The sequence below is a fragment of the Parus major genome, chromosome Z (genome assembly GCF_001522545.3).
Source record: "Parus major isolate Abel chromosome Z, Parus_major1.1, whole genome shotgun sequence".
Classification (NCBI taxonomy): Eukaryota; Metazoa; Chordata; class Aves; order Passeriformes; family Paridae; genus Parus; species Parus major.
The window spans coordinates 20,860,030-20,872,060 of NC_031799.1; the positions used below are offsets into that span (position 1 = coordinate 20,860,030).

Below are 12,031 nucleotides of genomic sequence, written 5' to 3' on the forward strand. Positions count from 1 at the left end.
CTGAGCCCCCCCAGAAGTAGAAATCTTCTCAGTCCTTCTGTTTTTTAGAGATCTTGTTTCTACTCTTGCTTGCCACTAACCATTTCAGAAAGAAAGTACTTGCATAGGTTCCTAGAGGCAATGTCTTGCAGCTGTGAAAAACTGGAGAATGTCACTAAACTGGTGTGTTTGAGACTTCACATTTCCGATTCCAGTTGTGGCTAGCTTGTCGTTGATCTGTGAGATGCATCAGTGGTTAGCACAGGGAATGCCAGTGCTCCTGATCGGAAGAGCTGTTCCACAAGTAGTCTCATGGCTTGTAGCAGGAGAGTAGTTTCCCTGGATGTTGTGGAAGAGGGATACCTCATGGCATAATTTGGGGACACAGGCTGGTAAGCTACACCAGTGTCTCTGTCTTCTGGTATGAGATGAGATGTAGCTGGGCTCTTGTAAGTGTGCAGGGTGAATGTAGTCGTGAGCATCTCTGAGGAAGCGTTTCCACCTACTGCTGGGACACAACTTTTCTTAGAAAATATTGGAAGCTCCTCCTGGGCCAGAACATTGGAAGCAGAAAGCATTGAGGAACCTGAGGCCGGAATGATCCCAACTTAAGTGTCCTTGTCTCCATCTCCTGATAACCCAGCTTTCACACACTAGTGTGTCTGTCAGTTTGTGGTAATCATTCCCTGTGTGGTGTGGCAACATCAGTATTCATGTGATTCTGTAAATCTTGCGTGTATGTTGTCACATCTGGCTTTGATAAACATGGTGACCTGCTGAGCTTGGCCTAGAGCAGTCTGATGCTCAAATCCACAAGGAACCGTTAATGTTAATGTTAATGCTTGTTAACATTACAGACTGTGAGAGGGAATGATCCAGACCTGCAAAATTTTTTCATAGCACTAAGAAAGCTGCTGTCATAGACCAGGATCATGGTACACCCTCTGTTCATGCCAGGAGTGATGGAGGCTGCTTTCACTGCTCTTCAGAAAGAGATCAGCAAGACTCTGGTTGGGCTGGAAAACAGAAGGTGGTTTGCAGTTAGCAAGTGTTACTAAGCTCAAGCATAGTAACACTTCAGCAGAACAAAACTGGTGGAAGGTTAGAGCTTCAGAGTTACCAAGCAAAACATTAGTGTGTCTGACAGCCAAAATGTGTACCTTGAAAGAGGACAGAGGGATTTGCTCCAAGAAGGCTTCTTGGATGGGAGATGGCATGATACTGCTCGGCTAGGAAGGCGATTTCTCAAATTGATAGAAAAATAAATGGTGGCAGAAACAGGCCTAAACTTTCACACAACAAAAGCACTCTAAAGGACATGTCTGTGGCACTATGAAGTGCAGCCACAACACTGGCAAGGAGTTCTTGTCGCATTTAGAAGTTGCAGACTGGTTGCTGTAGTTTTGTTGGCAAGTACATAGGGTCACATTCTATCAAGTTTGGGAAGGCTGTAAATGCTGTGTAACTACCCCAGCTGATAAAACCTAAAGTATTTCTAAAAGTTGGTGTAGTAACTGAGAGAAGGGGATGATGGCAAGTGGTAGTGTACATATTTATCTACAGAAGCCAGTTTTTCATTATGAGCAGCCTGGTATGTTCCACCTTCATCTTCATTCTGCTGTTTCTTTGCCAAGAGAACATGTAGGCTCTCCCCACGCAGTCTGCCACTGGACTGATGAAATCTGCTCCTCTTGTGAGTATGCAGAAGTGTGCAAGTGTTGATGCTGAGGAACAGCAGAATATAGAATAGGCTGAGACAATGCTTTGTCAACATTAAGCGTGGTAATTTCTAAATTTTGCAGAATTGAATTGTTGTGTGATTTTTAAAAGCCCTCTACCAGAAAAAAAAAGCGCAAAATACTGAGATAAATGAGTATGATGATTTAAAAGAAATAAACCATATACATTTACATAATTCAGGCTCATTAAAATTCGTAGTAAGCCATGTCCAGATGTGAGTGGAGATGGTCAAAGAAGAGACTGATTGAATGGTGAAGGAGTTTCTTGCTGGTATAGGAAGAGTGTATATTTGCAGCAGGAAGTACTTATAAGTCTCTTTTGAGTCAGGATCTTAATATTTCCATAAAGTTTTATACACTGCAGTTATATGAATGGAATAATAAGGTTGTCTGGTATCAGAGAAATTAGGACACTTAGTGGTTTGAATTGCTATTCAAAAGCTGAACAGTTTATCACCTTGTCTCTACTATAATAGAGTTTTTCAGAATGCTGGAGGCCTAAAACAGCTAATGTGGGTTGTACTGATCCTCTGCATCTTGGTTTACATAGTTTTGACAGTCTTGGTGACAATTCAGGTGCTGACTTTAGCTTCCTCATTAGAGAGAGCTGATGTGCACTCTTAGTCCTACAAAAATAAACTGAAATGTATTTGCCTGTCTTAGGAAGTGGAGGGGGAAATTCTGTGATACACCATGGTGGCCTCCCTGACTCTTGTCATTCTCCCTGACAGGCATATCAGAGAGATTTAAGACTGTTTCTTGACTCATCTAAATACTTTTCAACTTATGCATGTGTAGTCTTTGCTTATAGCGGGGGCAGGAATTGTAGGAATCATTCAGTACGTCTGAATCTCTGGAGTGGTCAGCCCAAAGAAGATGTCCCTATTACTATCTGCTTCTGTCTTACCTCTTTTTCTTTTTTTTTTTTTTTAGTATCGGAACATTTGATACAGGTGTTTCTGGAATTATCTTCATTGAGTTCCGAAGAAGTAGAAATACCTTTGCTTTGCAGGTGGAGAACTGAAATGCAAACAGATTAAATAATTAGATGACACTAGGTCTTAGACCCTGAGGCATCTTAGCCATGAGGTAATTTTTAGTATTTTGTCCTTAATTTTGAGAATTTTCGGTCATTTTTTTATGAGCATAAGTAACTAAAATAATCTTTACTAGTCTTTGAATTCTAGATGCTTGCTTTTAATTTTGTTTCTGTAAAGTTCCCTTCTTTCTATGCAGTTAATTCTGTTGCTTCCAGCGGTCTATTTGGCAGCTATGTCATCTCCATGTCGGAAAGTTAACTGTTTAGCAAACCCCACAGACATAAGAAAATGTGCTCAGTGTAATTATGGTTATTCAGAAATTCAGATTTAAACCTGAGGTGTGTGCTGAAGCACACCTATGATTGCTTATTATTCAGCCTTTTGAGGAGGAGAGCATTAAGGGTGACCTGTAAAGAGATTTAAGGATATTATGAGCTTGCAGTGCTGTGTGGTCAGGTCATTGAAATACCAAGGGTAGCATTAATGGGCAGTCCACATTATAATCTTCTAAAGATAATGTTTTCCCTTTCAACTTCTTGTGTACCTAAATTCCAATTTGCCAGCTTGCACTGCATGGGGTGCCCCATCTCACACTGCTCTGCTGACAACAGATCCATCACATGGATTAACTGAAGCATGAAGCCAGATGAATGCAGGGAAAGATCAGGAAATGGCTCTACTTGGGTGTATATATATTGCAGAGCTCTGAATTCTTGGCACCTGGTTTTTATTCACTATCATTTAAATAATGATTTTGAAGAAAATTGTGTGTTTAAAATACAGGAAGCAAATAGAGTACTTCTGGGGAGGAGCCCATAATGTCTTTGCTCTGGCAGAGACCTATGATGGATCTGTAACTATCAGTCTTGTGCAATCTGATTGGGTGATTAATTTAGGAAATTGAATATGTAAATATTACAGCTGGTGAACTTTTTTATCTCACTAAAGACAGCATTTATAATGAAGAAGTGCTTTTCAATTCAGTATCACAAGAGTTGATCTGTTTAGACTTTGACTGACAGACTTAAGGACTTCACTGTGCTGACATCCATTAAACCTCCCCTGTACCCCAGAAGGTGTTTTAAGAATGGGGAAAGTTACAACTCATGATGACATCTTTCCCAAACCTATTAAAAGCTATCAAACAAAACTTGAACTTGATTTCTTCCTGTAGTTCATTTGACTAAAAAATAGAGAATCCCTGAAGTTTGTTACTCAAATTTGTGAGTATGGCACTGGGATGTCCCAGGACAGAGTTGAACATGAGGAAATGGCTCTCTATAAGGGGTAGTATTTCTCTCAGAGGAATATGTTGTTTGGGATTCTTCAAACCAGAAAGCTGTAGTGGCAAGATAAAATGCTCTGCTTAGCCTTTTGAAGACTGGGTTTTGGACTCTGTTTTTCACAATTAGAAATTTATGAAAATGAAACAAACTCAGATAAACTTACAAATGCTGAACAGTATTATTATTTTTTTTGACATATGTGTTTCAAACTCTATTTTATGTAGTTCGTTTCCTGTAATAAAGAAAAGTTGTTTTTGAATATTTTCATCTTTAAAAGGTAGAGAAAGGTTGTGTGCTATAAGTTGGATTTATACAGATTCATGTTATTTCAAAATGTCAGAAACAAAATTTAACTTTTCAGTGTAAAAACTAATAAAAGCTTTTCTATTAAAAAAAGGTATTTCTACAATTGAATTAATAAATATTTTTTTTCTCAAAAAATAGGGCTTAGTTGACTGCAGCTATGATCGGGAATGGATGGCAATATCTAAGTTTGTAACTGTTTTAGGAGAATGATTGTATCCACATCTCCTTAAGAAAGTTTTAGGAGTTGCATTTTGATCCTTAATAATGCCATTTGCTGCATAGGCTATGGCTGTTGTCTTAAAAAGATGCTTGATAAAATACATCTGAATGTGTGAGACATCAGGAGAACATCTAAGTGTGTAGTGTGGTCTAAGCCAATGCAGTGAAATAAGTCTTAAGCGGTGATTGTTTCACATGAATGCTCAGAACCATGGAAAACTTCATTGTGAGTCTTTACACATCTGTTGGATAACATGGTGCCTACAAATTTTTATCAGTGGGACTGCAGCCATAAAAATGGCTAAGTAACGACTTGAAAAAATGATGTAATACTCTTAGGATGCTGTTAAGTGCTGGCAAAAAGGTACTTGAAGAACAAAGTAAGATAGAATAATGCTAATACTTATTAATACAGTATTCCTCTCCACACTCCCTGACATTTGTAGTAATAAAGTCAAGGTCCAAGAATGATGGTATCTGGAAAATCGTGTCATCTTTATTAGATGTTTTCTGACCCTCTCTGTACTTGCTTATCACATAAAGCAGCACCTCTGAAATGTAGTAATGCTGCTCTACCTGCCAAGATGAATGAAAATTCAGTAATAAAATAGGAAATGGTTCTTGCACATCTTCTCATTAGTTGGTTTGCTAAATTAGCTCAGAAGGAGAAGCTAATCTCTAGGTCAGAGTAAATAGGCAGCATAGCTGTTATCATGGTTGGCTCATTCCACTACAGACAGCAAAATGCTGGATTAAAAATAGTATTGCCTAATGTGAATTCTGATGCCTGATGCAGATGGATAGACAATATATTTAACTTCCAGATATATTGTGCATAATTTCAGAAATGGAGGGAGATGCTGGGGCCATTGCTTTTCCTGAATGTGTTTATGTTAGATGAGCTATAAAAAACTAGGGTGGTGGGAGGTATTTTTTGTATTTTGGATGTTACTTCAAAACTGGTTAGAGTAATAGTGTTTATGTGTATTTATAAACATAGCTAAGAAAACAGGAATTTGGCAGACATATATTGTACACCCACAAAACATTCTTTTGTACTGTGATTTCTTCAACTTATTTTTACACAGAACGTGCTGCAGTGAAAATGCTGTGCAGTCACTAGACGGTAATAAACACCAACATCAACCACTAGGGGGAGCAAGATTTCAATTCTTGTAATTAAGTGTAGTGCTAATAACTAATTAGTACATCTTAAGCATTGAATATACCATTCAGTGTATAAAGTGAGATCTTTTAGTTTGACAACCTTTATAAAACAGGTTGTAGACTTAGTCTACCGCTTAGGGCTTTTTTATCCGTACCCTAGTGCTTGTTTGAACTGTGATAATTTTTTAGTTAGAAAGTCATATACAGGATTTACAGTGATGGAAAATCCCTGTTTAACAATGGGTAAGGGAAAAGAGTTTAAAACTGCTTTTTTGTCTGCCTCCTGCAGATTCAACCCATAACTGTATGTATGAGGGGAAGACATGATGCATTTGCTGTTCTTACACTCTGTTTCCATGTGAATATCTCTTACTGCTGGGGAAATGCATACTGGATGATGAAGGTTCTCTGATAGACTTGACCAAGTGAAATAAATGAATTTTTTCAAGCTGCACACTGTAGTTCAGATTATAAGTTTTTTTCCTTGAACTCCTTATACCTATTTTGCAACCTTTGGGAAATGCCACAACTAGCTGCGTATTAAGCCCTCAGTGCTCATTTATATCATCTCCTTGCTCCCATGAGAAATTTTGCTGCTTGTAGAACTGAGGGACATTTATTCTTTTATCTATACATCACATAAAAACGTAGCTATTTATCTATGCTAGTACCTAAATTGTTTGCCTGATATCTGCCTTCCAGATTCTACAAAATGTATGTATATTATGACTGGGGGCTGCTTTTGTCCTTTGGTATGACTTGATGGCTAGCAAGGCTATAATGCATGTTGTTCAAAGAAGGCTGCTTTATTCAATGATAAATTATCATGTTCCTGTGGTTACTTACTTTCTATGCCTTGTTTGCTAGAATTTTTTACTTGTTTTAAATGAAAAACATAACCCTGTATGATCTACTAGAAATACTTAATGTGCAGTTGTCACTAAAGGACACGGAATGGTTCACACAAACACGTCTCAGTGGTAGGACAGGAAAAGAAGTAACTTTATTTTCTGATTCCAGTATTTATAGATTCTTGACAATGACCAGGGATTGGATAACCAAGTTGCCACCTTCCCAATCACACTGGTCATATGAAATGTCCATGAAGAGGTATTTCTTAGAAGGAATGTGTAAACAACTTATATTTACAGTTACTTTCCTGGGAAAGTAACTAAAATGGTGAAAACAAGATCAGAAGGCTTAGTTTTTCAGGGTGACATGCAGTTACTTTTTAAAATCTGTAGGTGAATTTTAATGTTTCTCTTATGCATAAATATTTTCTTCTGTTGTAGTGAGCTTATTACAACATGGTTAAAAATTACATATTTTACAAATGTCTTGATACACTGTCAGCTGATAAGTTAGCTTATTGACCAGACTGGAAATCTCACTTGAAACACCTTTTGGGTATGCTGTCTCTTGTACTAAGCTACTGTACCTGAACTCAGTACTGGTAGCAGCTAATATCCTGTTTGTTCTTTTCAAGGAGTGTTATGCCATGATAGCTTTGTTCAACCATTATAATAACTTCCAGCTATTTCAAAATACTTTGAAAATAGCAATAATTGAATGAGCAGCTTCTCCAGTTCCTCCGTTAGTCATTGGATAATAATTAGCTGACTCAAGGGACTCAACTAAACCAAAACAAACTCCTCTCAAGGGATGTGTTAGCTCAGTTCTAATCTATTGTTCTTCTAAGATGTTGATGAAGTGAGAAGCATTTCTTTGTTGCTAAAAGATGTGATTTCATTGTCTTCCTAAGCCCATGAAAATGGAGAAGGTGTCTTAAGGTGACCTGTTTTTTACCCTGGTTCACAAATTAACTCTTCTTTTTCAGTATGGGGGGCTATGCTTTTAAGATTTTACTAGTCTTAGTGTCACTAAGGAACTCTATTGTTTGTATTGTTACTGGTATTGTTACATTCCATGTACATCACCCTAAACAATTAATGAGAATTGAGCATTCTGTAATGCCTTTGGGCAGTGACTTCCCAAGATTTTAATACGTTTTGAAAATCTCCAGTGTTTATTAGTGTAATTATCAGCGTGAAGATGGTAGATTAGATAACTGTTGCATTGGAATATCATGTGCAAAATATTGATTTATTATCAATATGGCATTGTGGTTTTAAACACGGACTTTCAACTCCCTAAGCAGTATTTTATGGTGGTACTTAAAATCCGTAATTGGTGTTATACAATTAAAAAGTTACTGGGGAAGAATTTTTATTGCTGTTAATTACTGAAGTAAATGTTGACTTTTTTTTTTTTTTTTTCCCTCTTATATATTGAATGAGACTTTTTTCCTAAGGATGCTTTTTATAAATTTGGTTTTGGAAATGTAATCTTCAAAGCAAGGGTAGATTAAGCACCTTTCCTGACTTGAGTGATACAATGTTTTTTATCTTCAAGTGAATATGAAAGGGAAAACTTAATGATCCTTACCCCGTTTTTTGTTACTTGCTAGCTTATGTAACTCTTCGTGATAAATAAAAGCCATCACCCAATTTCTGTACTAAAGCATCTCCTAAGAGATGAAGTTGCCTGAGCTGCTTGTTGTCTTGCAAGTGGATGTATAGCAGATAAGTTTTGAGCAATAAATGCTGTTAAGAACATGTTCGCAGGTTCTTAACTTCATTATTTTATTTATTTTTGACAACTGCAGAATTTTGTTTTAGTTGGATACTGAGGGAAAGTTGCTGAACATGCCAATAACATTTTATTGCAGGAAAACTATAGCTCGTTGTCAGCTGTGCATTTACCAATATGACATAGATCTGTTCCTAATAATTCGGGGTTTTCATATTTTTAAAACATCACATTTATTGGTAAATTTCTTTTGTTCAGTCCTACGTGGCAGAGATAAGTTAATTGCAATGGCTTACGGAACACAACAAAATACATCTGTTGATTCTGTGTTTGTAAAGTATAAGCAGCATTATCAGTATTGCTAGTGAAAGAGGCTTCAATTTTAGGGACAGGTGCTGAGTAGGAAGTGGTCCTGCTCCCCCTGCCTCCTTGGTGACCATTCCATCCATGTGCCTTCTACTGGGTGTGGTCCTGGGATGTCCTTCATTGAGCTGTTTCAGCTCACTAAATTAGGAGAGAAGTTGTCTTCTTAGCATCTAATAAGCTTGCAAAACCTCATTCTCCCTTGAAGTGTTTGCTTTGAAATCAGGCATTTCTATGTCATGGAAAGTCACAAACAGCAGGCACCACTTAGGAAACCATGTAATTTATTGACAGGCATTGCAAAGTCTTCCCCACCATTTACATGTTGTGCTCTTAAAGGATAAGGCCTCTGCTTTGCTTTATGAAGCATGTAATTTGTATAAGGTTGTTGTGGGATGATGCTGGACTTCTTGCAAGTACCTCCCTTCATTTTCATTCAGTCTCTATAGTGCCTTAATATGCACATGTCCAGCAAGCACTTCAGGAAAATAGTTATTCAAGTCTCCTTGCTTTCAAGCCCATTCTACAAACAACATGACTGATTAGCTGGACTGTGTGTGCATGTAATTGTGCACAAAAAAACAAGGTGGAGTTACATTTGGATCTATGGGTCATGGAATTTGGGAAGCTATTGCTTGTGAATAGTCTGTACAGAATCTTGGGACAGAGTTGTAAGGGATTTGACCATCACTGTTTGAAGTGTTCACCATTGACTGATATGATCATATGTCCTGGTTCTGGCCAGTGTTAAATTTTGCAGTAGCCAGAAGGGGGCATGGCTAGAACGTGGAGGTTGTTCTATACCAACTTGTGTGACTCTCTGGGAATGGGAGGAAAGGGTCTCTTTCGGGTTCATGGGGGTGTTAAGAACTCACATGCCAATCATTAACTTTTTGTACACTCTTTTGTTTTTGGTGCTGTTACTGTTCGTTTTTTTGATCTTGTTTCTAGTAAATTGTTCTTATCTAAACGTGTAATCTTTATGCTTTGTATCTCCAGTTGTCTCCATCCTGCTACAGGGGTATGGGGGGAAGGGGGAGAGGGAAGTAAGTGAGTGTTGTATGGTTTGTAGAATCTCAGTGGGAGCACTAAGTTGGGGAACATCATTCCTAAAACCATGATGTTAGGATACCTATCTCTGTTACTATATACATGGACAGGAACAGTTGCCTAGAATTTATCCATTCTTCTGTCCTATTTTTTCTCCTTTCTGATTTTGCAAAAATGCACTTTTTCAGATAGTGAAATCTGTATAATGGCTTTTAGTATAATCATGTCTGGTTTTACACAGAAGGATTAAACTTTTTTCCCCCGTCTGAATTTGCCTACTTGCAAGCAGTAGACAATTTTTTTCTTTTTTTCTGGTGGGTCTTTGCCAACATTATGATAGGCTAGTCTTGCTCAATTTTTAAAAGGTTTTAGGGTATGTTTCAGAATTGGAGACTTCACGTAATTTTGGTAAAGTGGTAGAGATTTTCACAAAGAAATCATGAGTTCAGTTTCAGTCCTGGGCTTGGAACAGAAAATAGAGGTAATTTTTTGCCTTAATGTAAAATAAAGTTTGGATGTCATGTTCCATGATCACTCCACAATAAATGAGCTTGACTGAATTATGGAAACTGAACTGCTTTTGTTATTCTTAACTGCCTTGTAGTTACAGTAATGAGGTGAGAGGAGAACTCGAAGGGCAGTGAGGACACTGAAACTTCTCCTGTGTGATAGGTGGAAGACTTTGTTTTCAATATTCAGCCAGTGCTTTTCACAACATCAGTTATGTATAATTCTCTAGTTTCATGATTGTGTACAGTTCTTTCCCCAAACACACTGATTACAGGCAAAAACTTGTGTATATAGCAGAGAAGATAAAGTTGTAGAGTTCATGGAGGAGGAGGTGTTTCTTGGTACTTACAGAGATTTGAGAATTTCCTTCTTACGCAGTTTTCAGGAAGGACTGTTGCCAGCCATGCTTGCCCTCAAGTGAACCTCTAAAACTTCATGCTCAGTATGCTTAGGCATGCCTCAAAGTGAAAATAAATGATGAGAGTTTTTCTTTTACTGGCTGCAGTAGATGTGAATATAGTGTTAATGGAGAGGTATAAAAAGAGCAGTCATGCTGGGAAGTGCTGTCCCGTGGGGTACAAATGGACATCAGTCCAAGTACCAGCTTCTGCAGCTATTTCAGCCTTTCTTGTACAAGAAAATCTGACCGGAGACTTAGATGAGGCTGTTTTCCCTTCTTACATGGGAATGGTCTTTTCTAAAATGATTTTGTCTTTAAAGATGTGTTTGATTATTCTTTTGTGTTTGATCAATGTTACACTGACATTTTCTGTGGCATAACAGTAAACAGTGTTTGCTGGGGATTTTTACTAAAGCCTTTGGTGTTAAGTAGGGTGAGAACTGTCTCATCCCGAGCGTCATGTGAGCCCTTCCAGCTCTGCTCTGTGACCCTCAGATAAACAAAAAGGCAAGTGGAAATTTTTAAGTACATTGAAAATACCTCCTAGTTTTTCAATCCAGAGTATCTTTTCCTGTACCTGACTATCACTGCTTCGACATCTGGAGTTAAGACGTTATGGAATGACAAGGTAGTAGAGTAGTAATTTTAGAAATGCTTTTATTTGCATACTGCAGAGATATGAGGAAAAATGCTAGACAGAGCTGCAGAGGGAGAAGGGAGAGGGCTGGAGAGATGCTGGAATTAGGTGTGAAAAGGCTGAGGACAGCAGTCAGCGGAGACTAAAACGAGGAGTGAAGGTGGAATGTTGGGTGGTGCGAGTCAAGAAAGCAAACCAGCTGAGTTGGAAAGCAGCTGGGAAATGGCCAGGAGGGAAGCAAAGGAAGAAAGCTGGAAGGAAGAAGGGGAGGAAATGAGTCAAAGTACCTGAGGGGTTAGGTCATTGTTATGAGTGGGAAAGGTACTCAGAGCCTTTCTGTACCCTTCTCTTGCCAGCCTGTGCTTCAGGGTAGCTTTCTCAAAAGAGGTAGCTGGCAATGGAGGCAGGCGGTTGTCCCACCTTTCGGTGGCAAACGCTTGATGTCTGGAGTGGCAGGTAGCCATTGTGACAAACGGTAATTAAGTACCTGGTACCGTCAGTTCTCCCGGGAGAGGCAAAACCCCAGCAGTGACACACGTACACCATGCACTGCACCGAGACCCTGGTCCTTAACTTACAGTTCCCTGCACGTCCGAGCCTAGCTGGCGGGCGGCTCCGACCCGCCGGGGGCTCTGTGGGGGACCCGCGGGGGCTGTTCTGTGTTGTGGGGGCTGACCCACGGGGCTTGTGCTGTGGGGTGCGGCCTGACCCGCGGGGGCTGTGCTGTGGGGGCTGACCCGCGGGGG

At 38.9% G+C, this 12,031-nt stretch overlaps 1 protein-coding gene across 5 annotated transcripts in view; it reads left to right on the forward strand.

The window, feature by feature from the left end:
- The window catches only part of MAST4 (microtubule associated serine/threonine kinase family member 4), a 279,747-nt gene that overhangs the window by 165,609 nt on the left and 102,107 nt on the right, over nt 1–12,031 (forward strand). The gene's annotated exons all lie outside the window — the stretch shown is intronic.